General features: G+C 38.0%; 1 protein-coding gene and 1 pseudogene across 13 annotated transcripts in view; both read left to right on the top strand.

Moving 5' to 3' along the window:
* The window catches only part of MAGI2 (membrane associated guanylate kinase, WW and PDZ domain containing 2), a 1,587,879-nt gene that overhangs the window by 414,774 nt on the left and 1,154,511 nt on the right, over positions 1-18,594 (top strand). The gene's annotated exons all lie outside the window — the stretch shown is intronic.
* On the top strand, positions 239-9,679 carry LOC138849198 (small ribosomal subunit protein eS1-like; annotated as a pseudogene).

Genomic DNA, 18,594 nt, shown 5'->3' with positions numbered 1-18,594 from the left:
AAAGAAATCAGCCATGAGACAGAGAGTAGTGGGAGGTAAAATAGCAAGGTTTATTAGGGAAGGGACATCCATAAGGATGGATGGGCACCCCTCCAGACAGAGCCTGAGAGACTGGGCGGGGGTGGGTTGGGGGGGAGGATCGAGGTTACATGATTGAGTAGAGAGATTACACCTGACCAGGCCAGGTGGGTGGCTCAGCAGAGAGGCAGAGGGCTGAGCACGCAGTCTGGTTGAGGCCGGGGGTTTTTAAGGAGATGGGTCTCTGTCTTCACACATTTCCTCCTGAAACAAAGGATTTTGTGGCTGTAAATACTAAGAAGCTCCTATCTGAGTTTTTCCTTGAAGGTATCAGACAGAAGGAAACCTAGCTGGTGCCATCCTGGGTTCAGAGGAAGGGTGAGCAGGACCCCCTAGAGAATGGGGATCCAGAGCAGGGTGTTTGAAATGCAGATACTGGGCTGCATCTGGGAGATTGTGGAAGATTTGTCAGGCAGAAGAGGCAGGGATCTCTGCCTGGCAGGTTATCAGGTAGAAGGGGGCAGGGCAGGATGCAAACACTGGGCTGCCCCTGAAGCATTATCGGGATAACTTTGAGATGTAGATGCATATGATGGACGTAGAAGTCTTCTCCGGAGGCCTTTGTCACACACACACATAAGCTCAAACCTAACTTCCTGCCTAACATGAGCACCACCATTGCAGGTGACAAGAAGGAGTGCCTTATGAAAGATGGCAAAAAGGGAGCCATGAGAAAACTGTAAGTGTCCACTATCATGTTCCTCTGCTCCTTGAGGTTCTGCTGAAGCAGGCAGATGGGCTCTTTGTTGCGGCATAAGCTTTAAGGGGGCGACGCCGGTGGGATTGTGCAGGCCAGAGTGAGTTGCATGGGCAGCCTGGCCATGCTGATTTCTGTGCCTGAGCTGCCTGCTGTGCTCACCTTGGCTTTGGGGCTTTGCAGGCCTTGGTGTTTGAGTTTAGCGTTGGCAGTGTTCCTTGTGGACTCACGGGCTGCGAGAGTGATATTTGTGCTCCTCATTTCACTGTCAGAAAGGTTAGACCAGTGTCACATTGTCAGTTAGCTTTTTAATTATTTTTAAAAGACATATTAATTTATTTGAAAGGCTGAGTTACAGAAAGGCAGAAGCAGGGGAGGAAGAGGGAAGGGAGAGGGGGAGAGGGGGAGAGGGGGAGAGGGGGAGAGGGGGAGAGGGGGAGAGGGGGAGAGGGAGAGGGAGAGGGAGAGGGAGAGGGAGAGGGAGAGGGAGAGGGAGAGGGAGAGGGAGAGGGAGAGGGAGAGGGAGAGGGAGAGGGAGAGGGAGAGGGAGAGGGAGAGGGAGAGGGAGAGGGAGAGGGAGAGGGAGAGGGAGAGGGAGAGGGAGAGGGAGAGGGAGAGGGAGAGGGAGAGGGAGAGGGAGAGGGAGAGGGAGAGGGAGAGGGAGAGGGAGAGGGAGAGGGAGAGGGAGAGGGAGAGGGAGAGGGAGAGGGAGAGGGAGAGGGAGAGGGAGAGGGAGAGGGAGAGGGAGAGGGAGAGGGAGAGGGAGAGGGAGAGGGAGAGGGAGAGGGAGAGGGAGAGGGAGAGGGAGAGGGAGAGGGAGAGGGAGAGGGAGAGGGAGAGGGAGAGGGAGAGGGAGAGGGAGAGGGAGAGGGAGAGGGAGAGGGAGAGGGAGAGGGAGAGGGAGAGGGAGAGGGAGAGGGAGAGGGAGAGGGAGAGGGAGAGGGAGAGGGAGAGGGAGAGGGAGAGGGAGAGGGAGAGGGAGAGGGAGAGGGAGAGGGAGAGGGAGAGGGAGAGGGAGAGGGAGAGGGAGAGGGAGAGGGAGAGGGAGAGGGAGAGGGAGAGGGAGAGGGAGAGGGAGAGGGAGAGGGAGAGGGAGAGGGAGACGGAAATCTTCTATCTGCTGTCTCACTCCCCAAATGGCCGCAAAGGCCAGAGCTGTGCGGATCCCAAGCCAGGAGCCAGGAGATTCTTCCAGGTCTCCCACAGGGGTGCAGGGTCCCAAGGAGCTGGGCCATCTTCTGCTGCTTTCTAAGGCCGTAGCAGAGAGTTGGAACAAAAGTGGAGCACCCGGGACTCTTAACTGTCACCCAAATGGGATGCTGGCACTGCAGGTGGCGGTTTTACCACTACGCCACAACACGGGCCCCATCCACTTAGTTTTTAAGGCACTGCAGGTGGCGGTTTTACCACTACGCCACAACACGGGCCCCATCCACTTAGTTTTTAAATACTGAAGGGGGCCGGCGCCGTGGCTCAATAGGCTAATCCTCCACCTTGCGGCGCCGGCACACCGGGTTCTAGTCCCGATTGGGGCGCCGGATTCTGTCCCGGTTGCCCCTCTTCCAGGCCAGCTCTCTGCTATGGCCAGGGAGTGCAGTGGAGGATGGCCCAGGTGCTTGGGCCCTGCACCCCATGGGAGACCAGGAAAAGCACCTGGCTCCTGGCTCCTGCCATCGGATCAGCGCGGTGCGCCGGCTGCAGCGGCGGCCATTGGAGGGTGAACCAACGGCAAAAGGAAGACCTGTCTCTCTCTCTCACTGTCCACTCTGCCTGTCAAAAATAAAAAAAATAAAAAAATAAAAAAATAAAATAAAATAAAATAAAATAAAAAAATAAAAATAAATACTGAAGGGAATTAATGGTAATAAGTAGTAGTAGAAGGAGAAAAGTTTGAAAACCAGTAAATTATGTGATATGTAATGAATCTTAAGCGTTTTTAAATTTTTTCATTTATTTTAATTTTGTTTAATTTTTAAAAATTCAATGATTTGTAGATATGAGTCTAAGACTATGATCTTCCCTCATTCCCTACCTTCCTCCCTTCCTCCCACTCTCCTTCCTTCTACTTCTCTTTCTGTCTCCTGTTTTTAGTTTTTGAGATAACATATTTTAAATTTACATTGCAGTAGAAAGGCTTAATACTTCACAGAATAGGAAATTAACAACTAAAAAGCAAAAAGACCCTAGTTTAGTGAGAATATAGATAATGCCTGAAAACAATAATTGAATGAAAAAAGACCGTTTCATCCATATAGTTTTTTGGTCAATTAGTCATTCATAATTTCTTTAAATGAAATAGAACCAATGAAAATGTAATATCTAAATATTTCTTGTGTGGTTACAAAATAGTAATTAAGTTCATTTAGACTTTAAGCCATTTCCTCTCAACAGTTAATAAATGAAATAGAACCAATGAAAATGTAATATCTAAATATTTCTTGTGTGGTTACAAAATAGTAATTAAGTTCATTTAGACTTTAAGCCATTTCCTCTCAACAGTTAATGTACAAGAATAATTTTATGCAGATTGCAATGCAAATAATTACATAATATACATATTGTGGTTTTTGTACTCCATTAGTTGCCACAAATCAGAGAAAACATACGATATTTGTCTTCTTTTACTGGCTTATTTCACTAAGTTGCATCCATTTTGTTATGAAAGATAAAATTTCATTATTTTTTTTATAGCTGAGTAATATTCCATGGTGTACATATAACACATTTTCTTTATCCAGTTGTTGGGTGAAAGGCATCTGAATTGATTCCATATCTTATCAATTGTGAGTTGAGCTGCAATAAACTTGGAGGGACACATAACTCTTTCATATGCTGATTTCATTACATTTGGGTAAATTCCCAGGAGTGGGATGGTTGGGTCATACAGTAGATCTATTTTTAGCTTTCTGTGGAATATCCGTACTGTCTTCCATAGTGTATGGCTGTAATGGTTTACATTCCCAACAGTGGATTAGGGAGCCACATCCCCACCACTGCTCATTATTTTTTGATTTCTGTATGAGAGCCATTTTAAGTGGGGTGAGGTGAAACTTCATTGTGGTTTTTGTTTGAGTTTCTTTGATGGCTAGTGATCCAGAGCATTTTTTCATGTGTCTGTTGGCCATATGAATTTCATCTTCTAAAAAATGGCTATTCAAGGCCTCTGCCCATTTTTTAAATGGATCGTTTGTTTTGTTGTTGTGGAGTTTCTTGAGCTCTTTTGATAGATTCTGGATATTAATCCTTTTTCAGTTACATAGTTTGCAAATATTTTCTCCCATTCTGTCAGTGTCCTGTTTGCTTTTTTAAGTGTTTCCTTTGTAGTGCAGAACTTTTCTTAGCTTGGTGTAATCCCATTTGTCAATTTTGCCTTTGATTGCCTATGCTTCTGGGGTCTTTTCCAAGAAGTCTTTGCTTATGCCTACGTCTTGCAGAGTTTCCCACATGTTCACTCTAATCATTTGAAGGTATCAAATCTTAGATTTAGAACCTTGATCCATTTTGAGTTGCACCTTATACAAAGGTGCAAGGTAGGGGTTCTGTTTCATACTTCTCACAATTGGAGATCCAATTTTCCCAGCACCATTTATTGAAGAGACTGTCCTTTCTCCAGGGATTAATTTTAGCTCCTTTGTCAAAGCTTAGTTGGTTGTAGATGCATGGATTGATTTCTGGGTATTCTATTATGTTTCATTGGTCTACATGTCTTATTTCTGTGCCAGTACCAGGCTGTTTTTATTATAACTGCCTGTAGTTTGTCTTAAAATCTGGTTTTATGATGCTTCCTGGTTTGTTTTTGATGTTTAATATTGCTCTAGCTATTTGGGATCTCTTGTGTTTCCATATGAATTTTAGCATTATTTTTCTAGATTTATTGTAGCTATTATGAATGAAACTGACTTAGAAAATCTTTCTCAGCCTTGACATTGTCTGTATATACAGGGGCTGTTGATTTTTGTGTGTTAATTTTATATCCTTCAACTTAACCAAACTGTCTTGTGAGTTCCAATAGTCTCTTAGTGTAGTCTTTTTGTTTCTCTATATGTAAAATCATGTCAACTGCAAACAGGGATAATTTGACTTCCCCAATTTGTATCTCTTTGATTCCTTTTTCTTGCCTAATGCCTCTGGCTTAAACTGCCAGGACTATATTGAATAGCAATGGTGAATGTGGAAACCAATGTCTGGTTCTGGATTTTAGTGGAAATGTTTCCAACGTTTCCCTATTCAATATGATGCTGGCTGTGGATTTGTCATATATTGCCTTGATTGTGTTGAGGAATGTTCTTTCTACACTCAATTTTCTTAATGTTTTTAATAATGGAAAGATGTTGTATTTTATCAAATGCTTTCTCTCCATCTATTGAAAGAATCATATGGATTTTGTTCTTCATTATGTTAATGTGATATATCACATTATTTGATTGGCAAGTGTTGAACCATCCCTGCATACCAAGGATAAATACCACTTGGTCCATGTGAGTGATCTTTCTGATGTGTTGTTGAATTTGATTAGCTAGTAGTTTGCAGAGGATTTTTGTATCTATGCTCATCAGTGAAATTGTTCTATAGTACTCTTTGTTGTATCTTTGGTGTTGCTGGCCTCATAGAGAGAATTTAGGAGGATTCCCTTCCTTTAAGTAGTTTTGAATTGTTTGAGAAGAATTGGAATTACTTTTTCTTGAAGAGTCTGGTAGAACTCAGCAATGAAGCCATTCAGTCCTACTTTGTTCTTTGTGGAGAGGGTGTTTATTACTGATTCAATCTCCATCTTAGTTATTGGTCTGTTTAGGTTTTTAATGTATTCTTGCCTCAATTTTGGTGGATTTGATGTGTCCAGGAGTCTACCTTTTTCTTCTATATTTTCCAATTTGTTGGCAAATAGCTGCTTGTAGTCATTCCTGATGATTCTTTTTATTTCTGAGCTATTCATTGTTACATCTCTTTTTTTATCTCTGATTTTATTGGTTAAGTCTTCTTTTTTTTGTTAGTTGGAGAGAGAGAGAGAGAGAGAGAGACAGAGAGAAAGGTCTTCCTTTTGCCATTGGTTCACCCTCTAATGGCTGCCGCGGCCTAGCGCACTGCGGCTGGCGCATCGAGCTGATCCGAATCCAGAAGCCAGGTGCTTCTCCTGGTCTCCCATAGGGTGCAGGGCCCAAGGACTTGGGCCATCCTCCACTGCACTCTCGGGCCATAGCAGAGAGCTGGCCTGGAAGAGGGGCAACCAGGACAGAATCCGGCACCCCAACCGGGACTAGAACCCGGTGTGCTGGTGCTGCAAGGTGGAGGATTAGCCTATTGAGCCATGGTGCCGGCCATCAATTTTCTTTATTTTTTCAAAAAAGCAGCTCCTCATTTTATTGATCTTTTTGTATTTTTTGTTTTTAGTTTTGTTTATTTATTCTCTAATTTTAATTATTTCTTTCCTCCTACTAATTTGGGGTTTGGTATATTATTTTTTTATAGGTCCTTTAGATGCATCTCATTTGTTTGATGCCTTTCCACTTTCTCAATGGAGGACCTAATTGGTATAAACTTTCCTCTTAACACTGTTTTTACTGTATCCCATAAGTTTTGCTATGTTGTACTGTTATCTTCATTCATTTTCAAGAATTTTTTCATTTCCCTTTTTATTTATTCTATGACCCATTTGTTCTTTCAGGAGCATGTTGTTCAGTCTCCATTTGTTCACATGTGTTCTAGAGTTTCTCAAGTTGTTAATTTCCAGCTTCCTGCCATTGTGGTCAGAAAAGATATATGGTAAATTTATTTATCTATCTATCTATCTATTTATTTTGGAATTTTCTGAAACTTGCTTTATGGCTTACCATGTTGTCAATCCTAAAGAAAGTTCCATGCACTGATAAAAAGCATGTGTATTCTTGCAGTCCCCATTTACTATTGTATTGGAGTCTGTGTCTCACTTTAGCTCCATTAACATTTGTTTTAAATAGCCAGGCATCCTGGCATTGGCTGTGTATACATTTACTAAAGTCACTTCTTCCTGTTGAATTGATCTTTTAATCATTATATAGTGCTCTTCTTTTTCTCTTTTTTATGTGTGTGTATATATATATATGTGTGTGTGTGTGTGTATATGTTGAGGTCTATTTTGTCTGATATTAGAATACATCTGCTTATTTTGATTTCCATTAGCATGGAATATCTTTTTTCATCCTTTCACTTTCAGTCTGTATATATCTTTGAAGGCAACAAATAGATAGATCTTGTTTTTTCATCCATTCAGCCCATTTGTATCTTTTAATTGCAGAATTTAGGCAATTTACATTCAAGGTTACTATTGAGAATGATTTGGTTATGTCATTTCTCTATAAATATCCCCGTTGTTTGTTTTGGATTTCCTTTGTACTTTTACAAGGATGTTTTCTGCTTTCATATTCCTTCATAGTGATGACTATCTTTCTGTGTTTCTGTGTGTAATACATCTGTAAGCATCATTTGTAAGTCTGGATGAGTGGTGACAAACTCAATTCTTTTTTTTTTTATTATGGACAGTTTTTATTTCACCTTCATTCATAAGTTAGACCTTAGCAGGTATAGTATTCTGGATTGACCATTTTTCCTTTTTTATTTATTTATTTTTCTTTGTTTTTTTTTTTTTAATTTTATTTAGTAAATATAAATTTCCAAAGTACAGTTTATGGATTACAATGGCTCCCCCACCATAACTTCCCTCCCACTCACACCCCTCCCATCTCCCGTTCCCTCTCCCATTCCATTCACATCTAGATTCATTTTCAATTATCTTTATATACAGAAGATCGATTTAGTATATATTAAGTAAAGATGAAAAAAGATTTATTTATTTATTTGAAAGTCAGAGTTACACCGAGAGGAGAGGCAGAGAAAGAGAGAGAGAGAGGTCTTCCATCCGATGGTTCACTCCCCAGTTGGCCACACACTGGAGCTGTGTCAATCCAAAGCCAGGAGCATCTTCTGGGTCTCCCACATGGGTGCAGGGGCCCAAGGACTTGGGCCATCTTCTGCTTTCTCAGGCCACAGTAGAGAGCTGGATTGGAAGTGGAGCAGCTGGGACATGAACTGGTGCCCATATGGGATGCCCGCACCACAGGTGGCAGCGTTTTTACCCTCTACACCACAGTGGCGCCCCCCCATTTTTGGACTATGTCTCTGCATTCTGTCCTAGCCAGTGGGGTTTCATATAAAAAGTCAGCTGTGATCCTAATGGAGATGTGCTGAAGGTAATCTGGCATTTATCTTGTGCACATTTTAGAATCTTTTCTTTATGTTTTACTGTTGAAAGTTTGACTACAATGTGTCATGGTGAGGATCTTTCCTGATCTTGTCTGTTAGGAGCTCTTTGTACTTCATGTACTTTAATACCCCTTTCTTTCTCCAAATTAGGGAAGTTTTCTGTTATTATATCACCAAACAGGCCTTCTAATTCATTCTTTCTTTCCACATCTTCAGGAATTCTGAAGACCCTGTATGTTGGATCATTTGATAGTATCCCATAAATCTAGAACACTTTATTTTTTCTAATTTCTTCTTTTTTGTTGTTTGGCCCAAGTGTCATATTGCTAAAGATCTGGCTCAGATATTCTTTCTTCTGCCTCAGCAAGTCTGTTGTTTAGGCTTTCCACTGTATTTTTTATTTGACATATTGAATTTTTCAAAATCTCAATTTCATGGGAAAATTTTTCAGCCATGTCATATATGGGTTTCTTTAACTCATTAATTTGCTTCTCATTACTTCTGAGTAATCTTGTGATCATTCTTTTGATTTCCTTTTCTGGCATTTCATCAATGTCTTTGACTTCACATTCTAATATTGAAGTGTTGTTGCATTCATCTGGGGGAGTCATATTGTCTTCTTGTTCTTGATTTTTGAATTTTTGCATTTATTTTTAGGCATTTTAGAAATACTTGTTGGTTTTATCTACTGATGTGTTTTATCTTTGAACTATGCCTCTGTGGCTTAATGGAGTGTCTTCTCCTTCAGTGAATACTCAAATGGGTGTGCTGAGTGGGACTAGGGAGCTCTGGTGAGTGCTCAAGGGTGGGGCAAGAATCTAAGGTGACACCATAGTTGGGTTTGGTAGATCTCCTCTATTGTAAATAGGGAGTAGAGTAGGAGCACAACCTCACCTCCTGCCTTCCAAGGTGATCACTATCCAGGGTTGGCCCACAGTGGGTACAAAGGTTGACCCATTTTCTAAGAAAGGTTGGTATGTTGTGAAAGCACCTGCTATATTCAACATAATAAATACTGGAAAAACACTTGACACAAGGACCCAAGGAACCAAAATTGCATCTGATGGTCTCAAGGCTCATGTTTTAGAAGTGAGTCTTGCTGACCTGAAAAACAATGAAGCTGCATTTAGAACATATCAGCTGGTTACTGAGGATGTGCAGGGGAAAAAAAACTACCTAACTTCCATGCCATGGATCTTACTCATGACAAAATGTGTCCCATGGTCAAAAAATGGCAGACCATGTTTTAAGCTCATTTGATATCAAGACTATCGTTGATTGCTCTGTCTGCTCTGGTTGGTTTTACTAAAAAACACAACAATCAGATATGGAAGACTACCTATGCTCAGCAACAACAGGACTGCCAAATCTGGAAGAAAATGATGTAAATCATGATATGGGGGTTGCAAACAAATGACTTGAAAGAAGTAGTCGATAAATTGATTCCAGAAGCACTGGAAAAGACATAGACATCTTGCCAATATATCTATCCTCTCCATAATGTCTTCATTAGAAAAGTAAAAATGCGGAAGAAGCCTGTTTGAAATAGGAAAATCCATGGGGCTTCATGTTGAAGGTGGTAGTTCTGGAAAAGCCACAGAGAATGAGACAGGTGCTAAATTTGAACTAGCTGATAGGCATGAACCACCAGTCCAAGAAACTGCTTAAAATTTAGACTTTAGCAGTGATAAATAAAAAGTCCTATTTGTGATTGTTTGCTTCTAGAAAAAAAAATAAACATTTTTATTTATATTAGGTGAACAAATTTCATGTACTTCATATTACAGATTTCTGTTTTTTAAACCATTTTTTAACATTTCTCTTCCCTTGGAGAATGTGCCAGTATGTGTAATAACTAGACTGGGAACCTTTAATAGTGTTACTTATGAAGATATTTAGCCATAAGTTGTATATTAAGATATCAGGGGGGAATTCTTAGTTTATAATTAAAATGAAACCAATTAATAATTGTCCCAATATCCCCCCTATTTTCCCAACTTACAAATGCTTACTATATCAACACTTGGACATACCTTGGTTATGTATAATCAGATACTATTTTAAGCAGTCAGAAGTGCTAAATGATTTTATATTACAAGCAGCTGAGAGATGAAGGGAGCAGGAGAGAAAAAAAGACACATGCTGAATTTGGGACAAGTGGGAATTGAGACTGAAAGAAATGAATCAGAGAACAGCTGCTATGTTAAGAAAATCAGGGTTGAGGAGAAAAGAATTCTCAAGATACATGCTGTGCATTACAATGCATTTATCTATGAGAGATTAAGTAAATAATTGGGAGTATTTTAATTACTTTTTTCCCTGCATGTGATTCTTTGAATTTAACACCTTACTGAGCTTGGACCACTTGAGGTTCTTGGATTTATTCAGATTACACACACACACACACACACACACACACACTCACACACATAAGCATGCACACACTCACGTACATACAAACTGACAGGCACATTGGGCTGACATACCTGTTTATGAAAAATGCAAAAATGTTTTAAGTGTGGTTATGATATATTTCCTTAGCAGTTCAGCAGCTCAGTTATAAAAGTTGGCTTTCTTTAACCTCCAGTGACCAAACTATCATCTTTTGAACTTATATCTATCTTGATAATTTCTTTTAGATCAGCAGCACCCACTGTTATGTGATTGAAAATTCTGACCAGTTGAGTCAGGAAAATGCCATGTGGTATTTCTACACTAATCTGGAGGAAATATTGTAATCTGTGAGCAGCCTATGATTCTCAGACTCTTAGTCTCCTACCTTTGCAGTGGCTGGTAGCAGTGCTTCTTATGTAAATACACCTTTGATAGATATGAAATCCTTTCATTCTTGAGCCTTAAGTACAAGGGTCATGTTACTATGAAGAGTAAATATAATGAAAACTGGTTGGGATTTATTTGATTCTTTTATTTTTCTTCTAACACTGTGAGAGCCTTGGCAGTTTCCATTCACCAAACACATATATGGAATTGAACTGTATCAAGTTATACTGAAAACTCTGTGGAGACCTCTTAATCAATATATGGCATATTTTGAGTTCTCTTGTAACTCTTGCCCTTCATTCCTTCAAACCAAAAGCTGATTGTTTTCTAAATTGTACATTTGGGCAAGTAAAGCTGAGAAGGTTTATATTCTGTCCTCCATATTACAACATACCTATGAGTAAGATCATTATTATTATTTATTCTGAGAGGCAGAGAGACAGATAGAATACCCATATGCTGGTTCACTCTTCAAATGCCCATAGTGTCCAGGGCTGGGCCAGGCTGAAGCTAAGAGCTGAACTCCATTCAGTTCTCCTATGTGTGTGGCAGGGACCTAACTATTTGAGCCATCATTGGCTGCCTCCCAGAGCAGGAAGCTGAAATTGGAAGTAGAGCTGGATATTGAATCTAGGCAATCCAATATAGGAAATAGGCATCATAACAGATGTCTTAATCACTAAGTGATCACCCCAAGGATAACATCTGATCAGAATGTATACCTTTATTTACTTCTGCTAGGAGGGTAAGTAGCTACAGTCTTCCGTGTGGGACAAATGTTCATATGATGAAAAAAGCTTCAAAGTTGCTTTTATCTTTAGCACCATCAATTCCACTTTAGAACTTTATTGTAAGGGGAAAAATCAAAACCATGTGCAATAATATTTGCATGAAATGAGAATAAAAAGGTTATTTACAATAGTAATAAAAAACATGTAAATGTTCAGCACTAACTATAGTATGCTATATCCATGCAAAGATATGCTAGGTAAACACTAACATTTTTATGATATTATTTATGATTTATTGATCATGAAAAATATCCAGGACATAAAAGTAAGTTTACAAAATATCATCATGGATGATCCTATTACCTCTATTTTAAAATTTTTATTATAATATTAGCTTCTGATTCTAATTAAGCAAAAAGGAGTTTATTAGAAGAGTAATGACAGATAGTTTGGTATGTATATGAAAACCAACAACTAAAAGAGGGGCTGGGAAATAGGGCTCATATATGGGAACTAGGACAAAATTGTAGTAATTAGAAGTTTCTTAACTAGGATAGAATCACCTCTGCTGGCACTGCAGCTATAGCAAATGAACTCTACTCTTCTTCTCATCTTTTATATCACTGAAGATTTAAAGTCCCAAGACTTGCTCCAATTTATTCCATATCCCAGGCACTGACTGTAAAAAAATTCTTCAGTGAGGATTCAGTATTTTCCACATTATTCCTTGGGTATAAGATGTAGTAACCATAAATTAACCTCTGAAGAAGATGTTTAGGCAATAGGAATAAATTGTTTCCTAGAATAAATTACAATGAAAGAAGTAGATTCCTGATATTGCCCCAAATGGTATGTCCACCATAATATTTTATCCTGAAAATATAAGTTTGAAAATATAAGTTATAATAAAAAAATTAAAATACAACTTATTGGACTTGTGCGGTAATGCCTAGCACTGTTAATTGCTGGAAGCGGCAGAGGGGAGAGAAGTAGCTTATAAAGAAGTGTGACATTTTGCTTATCTTCCTTAAAGAAATAGTGACGTAAAAATCCATTCTCATAAGAACTAGAAATAATTTCCTTTTATACAGGAAAATTATGAATCGTAATATCATTTATCACTACCTGTCTATTTCTCTCAGGAGATCTATGGCTTCCTCTCCTGCAAGTCATCTTTGAACTTTGAATATAAATCCTTAGTGTGTCATTGTTGATTATTACATCTCAGAAGAGCCCTGCTAAGCTCTTTCACTGTCACTCTTGATTTGGAAAGAAAATCATGTTTATGAAAGTCATGTAAGACAATTGATAGAAATGTAGTTTTGCTAACTTCATTTGAAAATAGCCCTGAAATATTTTTCACCATCTGCTATGTTACAGAGACCATGAGGTATCTTCCAAGTAGATCCTCTAAATTCAACCTTGAGAATCCTAGTCCATCTGCTCTGAATTAAAAGTAAACTAGTTAGTACCTGGGTATTTGGTCCAGAGCCAGCATACCTCCAGGATGCAATTGAAAGGTTGATGTGATTTGAGATGGCTTTTTTGTCATTGGGTTTGATGCAACATCAAGTTAAAATTATAATTGCAGACAGAGTGGAAGTTAAGAGTTTGAGCATTGACTGAGGCTGTATATTTTTGCTTGTCTTTTCACCTTTGTTCATTCTCCAGTGAAATATGACTATCAAAACCATGCCACTAAATGCAACCTTTTGACAATTAGTATGTAATTTGCTCTGAGCTTTAATGGAAATTGCTCTGACAGATGTTTTTAAGTATCATATTGATGAATCTGTAAAACTGCGTAGGTAGTCATGTATTTTCAAAAATGAAATTAAGCTTCCAACAATTTATATTGTTTTGTTTTTAATTCATTACCTCTTATCCTAGAAATTATATGTTTTCTCTTAAACTCCTTTATGTTAGAATGTATGGAGGCAAAAATTTCAATGATTATTGATATTTTGCTTTTCTAGTTCAAAAGAATCTGATATATTTCTGACCTGCAGTTTTCTATGTCAGATGTAGTCATCTACCCAAGAGCTGACTCGAGTTCAAAGCTGATTCCTAGTTGTCAAGGAAGATGAGACTTCTTTCATTTTAGGAGATAAATCATGATTGCTTTGTGCTAGTCATGGCAATTCCATTCCCCTGTGTTAGTGATTTATCTAGGAGTGGACATGTGACCTACTTCAGTGACATATAATGTGAAGTCTTGTGGGTGGCTTCTGAAGACTTTTTCCTGAATAAAAAGATAGATTATCCAGAAATTTAAAATACTTATAATATTTCCCTTGCTATTACATGTCTTTTAAGGCTGTGATTGTGGAAAGACTAGGTGTTTCAAGCTGAGGAAGCCATGTCGTAACCATGAGGTAAGAACTAAAGGAAGAAAATGAGAATCAAATAACTTATAGACAGAAAGTTTGACCACTTGATAACTGCTAGAATCACTGTACCAAATCCTGGAACTGCCAATCTCTAGAGTTTTCGCTGTATGAGATAACTGTGTATCTTCTTTGAATAAGTCAGAATTGTTTTCCTAATTTTGTAGCTGAATTCATTCTAACAGATACAGATCCTAAATATCAACTGATTGATACTATAGATGGCCCTCGGGTTACATGTTTGACTTCCTGATAGTATGCACTTTATCAAAAAGTGTGTAATTTATGCAAAGCCACATATTTTGACTGGCACAACTTAATTCAATTTTTATAATGCAGTTGCAAATATTTCTAGCTATTGTATCATGGTGCTTTCTTTCAGCCAATTATTTGAGCAGAATAAGAATCTTTACACTTCAATACCTGTTTAATTACTTGAATGCATTATTACATTTTCTTCATCTTACAAAATAAATTTACAGAAATGAATAGCAAGCAGAGAAATAAAACCATTAAGAATAGCTTTTGAATATAAATGTTGATTGCATGAGATGAACATAATTAAAGTAAATGTTTAAAAAATATTTTAAAAATTCAAATCTTTCAAAAAACTGTGATACCTATTGGACTAAAGCTAATGTACTGTATTCAATTATGAAAGAGAATTAAACAGAAGATAATATGTATTTTTAAAATATTAGTAGCATTGAATTTAATTATGATTATATTTAGCTGCCTGAGGCCACCTCTCTTTTTGTTTAGTGTTTTAACAAAAAGTTTTTGAACATTCAGTATTAGCTACAGCAATGGTTATTTAATGGCACACAATAAAAAAATGTTGCATTATTTTCCTAAGAATTGTGCTCTATAGGGGAATATAAACTTATACATTTGAGATTTTCCATCTCTGTACTGTGAAAAAGAAATCTGCATTATTTTCGCTACTGTAGGAACAGACTTTGCCCAGTTTGTGGAATTCTGTAATGGTATCTCTGAATAAGTGGCATTTAAGTTCGGATCAAAGGATGAATAGGAATAAGATTAGAAGAAGGAAGTTAATAGGAAGGAATCTTTGCCATAAAAATAAAACAGATGTGAAAGCTCTAAGACAGGAGAATTATAAGGAATCTGATTTCTCCAATGAATCAGCAAAGGGGAGAATGGTGCTGGCTGTGGGCGGAGGGTTGGGCAGGATGTAGGTAGTGCAGAATTTACAGACCTAAACACAAACAGGAACATGAGAGAACTTGTAAGGAGGACAGTCCCATAATTTAAAAGAAAAAAATCGTATCATATTATGCCAAATGAACTGTAGATGATGGAGCAAGAGTAGAGGAAGCTGACCAGAGATGAGATTTCTGCAGTAGACCCTGTGGCAAATGAAGGTGTGAAAAGAATCGAGGCAAGAGATGTGGACGGTTCAAGAGGTATTTAAGAAATAGAAGTAAGAGACACATTCTTCACAGGAATGAACAAATAATTTATCAGCTAAACAAACAACTTTGAGAATAAAAATCAATAATCAAGTCCCAATTAAATAAAGGGTCTGTCCAGGGAAAAACAGCACACATGGTCAACTCTGAAGTTAGCAGAGAACAAGGAAGGAACAAATCCAGCACCAAATCCTCTTTAACATGCAAAGTTCTGATAATAATTGTCTCTGGCTAGCCAATCTCTGGGGCCACTTAAGTTTATAGATTGATTGTTAATTTGGGGAATAAAATACATTAGAACCCAGTAACTCATTTTCCTGATACTTGGGCTGCTCCTGCTTAGACTTAACCCCAAGGGTTTAATTCTTCAAGACAATTGGGTATTGCTTATAAGATTTTAGATGACATGAGCAAGCCTCCCTCCCTTTTTGTTTTTTATAGAGTATGTCTCCTGACCCTTCTTTTGTGCATCTTTTTTACTCTTTTATAAAAAAGGAGTCTGTGTCAAATGTATTCTTTTTACTAGGTGTGACTGTCATTTAAGGGTCAAATTAAAGACCATTCAACTGGAGTGATGACAAGTAGAGAGCTTAGCCTTTAGCTAATGTCCTCTCCAGAGATTTACAGGGCAGCTGCTAAGAGTTTCACTTAATTACACAGTTTTACAAAGCATTTCTGCCTCTATATACTGTCAAGGATTAAATGTGGCCTGCCCATCATGTAAACATTTCACCTCTGTGCCAAATATGTATTTCATCATACCTCTGTTTAGTCTTCTGTATATAATCATACTCTGTTCATTGCACACAAAAATACTTTCCCTCTTATTTTATCTTCTCTTTCTGGGCAATTTATCTATTTTTGAGTTTGGATTTTTTATTTTTGAGTTTGGATTTTTTCAGTAAATAGCATCATCCATCTATATTCCCTAAAGATCAATACCATCAGTTTCTATGATTTACTTTTTTTATACAACTATATAATAGCTTTCCCCCTCCCTAAAATTAGAAAAGAAAGCTCATTTTAAAAGACTGTGTTGCAGAAATACATACTAGAACCAGTTAACTGAAAATAATTTGAAAGATAGTTGTGCTTTAGGAAGAAAAACTAGCAATAGCAGTCTTCAATCCGACAAGGAAGGTGCTAAATCTGATATAGTGTAAGATCTCCAGTTAAATAGCAGATGATTAAGTGTCTTGATTACTTTGAAGGAATCATATTTTCCAGTTTTGTGTGGAAAAGTTGGTCTTTCTGGTATTATATGTGAGAATACTTTCAATCAACCAGTGTTATAAAAATTGATATTAAATTTAACTATACTACAATAACTAGATGTTTGAATCAGCAAGAATCAAAGTCATTCATTCAATCAATATGCATTGCATACCTTCCATATGTCAGGCACCATGTTAAGCGTTACCAGAGCAGAGTCCTCTTCTCACCCTCCAGGAGCTTCCAGTCTAGCTTATTATAAACAAATATGTGAAATGATATATTGTATGTGTTCTGCTAAAATATAGAGAGATAACTACTTGAACCTGTGTAGATCAGAAAACAGCTGTATAAAGGAAGTAATGCCTGGATATGGTATCTGTTTTCACAGAATGAAGGTCCTAGAATTTGTATATTTTTGTTGAGTACTAGCTGAGTTGTGTAACAAAAAAGCCCACAAATACAGTGGCTCAAAAATGATGACTTATTTGTCTCCAACTACTACACAGTCCAGAAATATAATGACAGTCTAGTGTGCATAAACAGTTGTGCTGCATTGTCCCTTTGGGTACCAGGTTCCTTCTGTTTTGTGGTTCTGACAACAATATGGGCTTTACAATGGAGCAAATGGACTACAGCTCCACATCCCTGACAAAAGGAAGCAGGACAAAGAGAAAGAAGAAAACAAGCATATTATTTCTTCTCAGAATACAACATATAAGTTGAATACATCACTTCTATTCATGTCCAGTTGTTTAGAACTTAGTGCAATAGATGTGTCCAGCTGCCACCCAAGTCTAGGAAATGCAATCCCTGGGTGGATGATTATGTGCCCTGCAGAAATTCAAGAGCTAGAGAATATGGTTCTGTTAGTAATAGGGAGAGAAGGAGAATGGATTGTGGGAGAATGTCTGTGTAGAGCAATAACCAGGAGTATAAATATACCTATGAACACATGCTTACAGTTGTACCTGTGTAATATATTGAAGACTTTAAATGTTGAACCTATGTAGATTAATTCTTTATGATTTGGGCCTAAAAGTTTCTTTCTATAGCTATTTAAACAAAACAGCACATCTCTTTCCTCAGTGTTCAGCATTTTGGAATCTGTTTCAGACAGTTGGCTAAAACCAGTTTTGTGGTGTTACACAAGTCATTGAACTCTGTGCCTTAGATTTCTCTCCTGTCCATACTGGGACTGTAGAATAGCTTCATAGTCTCCTTAACTGTGTTCATTCTGAATGTTTCATGTCCTGATAGTTAATGCTGTACTCTGCTTCATTACACTCAAGTAAGAAACATATAGACAGAGAATTCCACTGCTAGATCATCAGAAGAATGTTTCTCTTTAGTGAGATGGAATAGCTAGATGAATCCTTGCAGATCACAGACAACATCATGTGAATATATTCCTGTATTTTATCAACGATGACACTCATAGTCTTGCTGACAGCTGAAAAAAAAAAACAGATAAATTCTCTTCAAAAGTGTCAAGATGTATATGATTGAAGCAACCAACAAAAGATGTCTTAATACACTTGAACACACATTTAGGATGTTTGAAGTAATCTTTTGGCTAGGATTCAGTTTAAAAGTTGAATGAAATTTAAAATGCCAAGACTTCTTTTAGCCAAGAGTTATGTGACAAGTAAATGGGATTAATAAGGATTTTAATCCTTACTATTTCCTTACCATTTCAACCTTGTTTTCTTAAAGTCGAACTAGCTTGTTTACAAAGGTGGTTGTCTTATTGGCAGAGACTTTGCTTGTGTTGACTTTAATTTGAGAAGTAGATGAATTGATGCAGAGAGATTTTTAGCATACCAGAATAGGTATAGTTGATTTCAATTATAAATATACAGTAAAATACAGTCTAGCCTAAATATATTAGTTCATTTCTCTAGTAAGACTAAGTAAATGGTGGGAGGTGGGGTTGGGGAGTAGGCTTTTGGCCTAGTTGTGAAGACATCAATTAAGGCACATGCATCTCCCATCAGAGGCCTGGATTCAATGCCAAACTCTGATCCTGACTCTAGCTT

The sequence above is a fragment of the Oryctolagus cuniculus genome, chromosome 3 (genome assembly GCF_051225735.1).
Source record: "Oryctolagus cuniculus isolate XC-2025 breed Fujian yellow rabbit chromosome 3, ASM5122573v1, whole genome shotgun sequence".
Taxonomy (NCBI): Eukaryota; Metazoa; Chordata; class Mammalia; order Lagomorpha; family Leporidae; genus Oryctolagus; species Oryctolagus cuniculus.
This window is presented reverse-complemented; position numbering and strand designations above follow the sequence as displayed.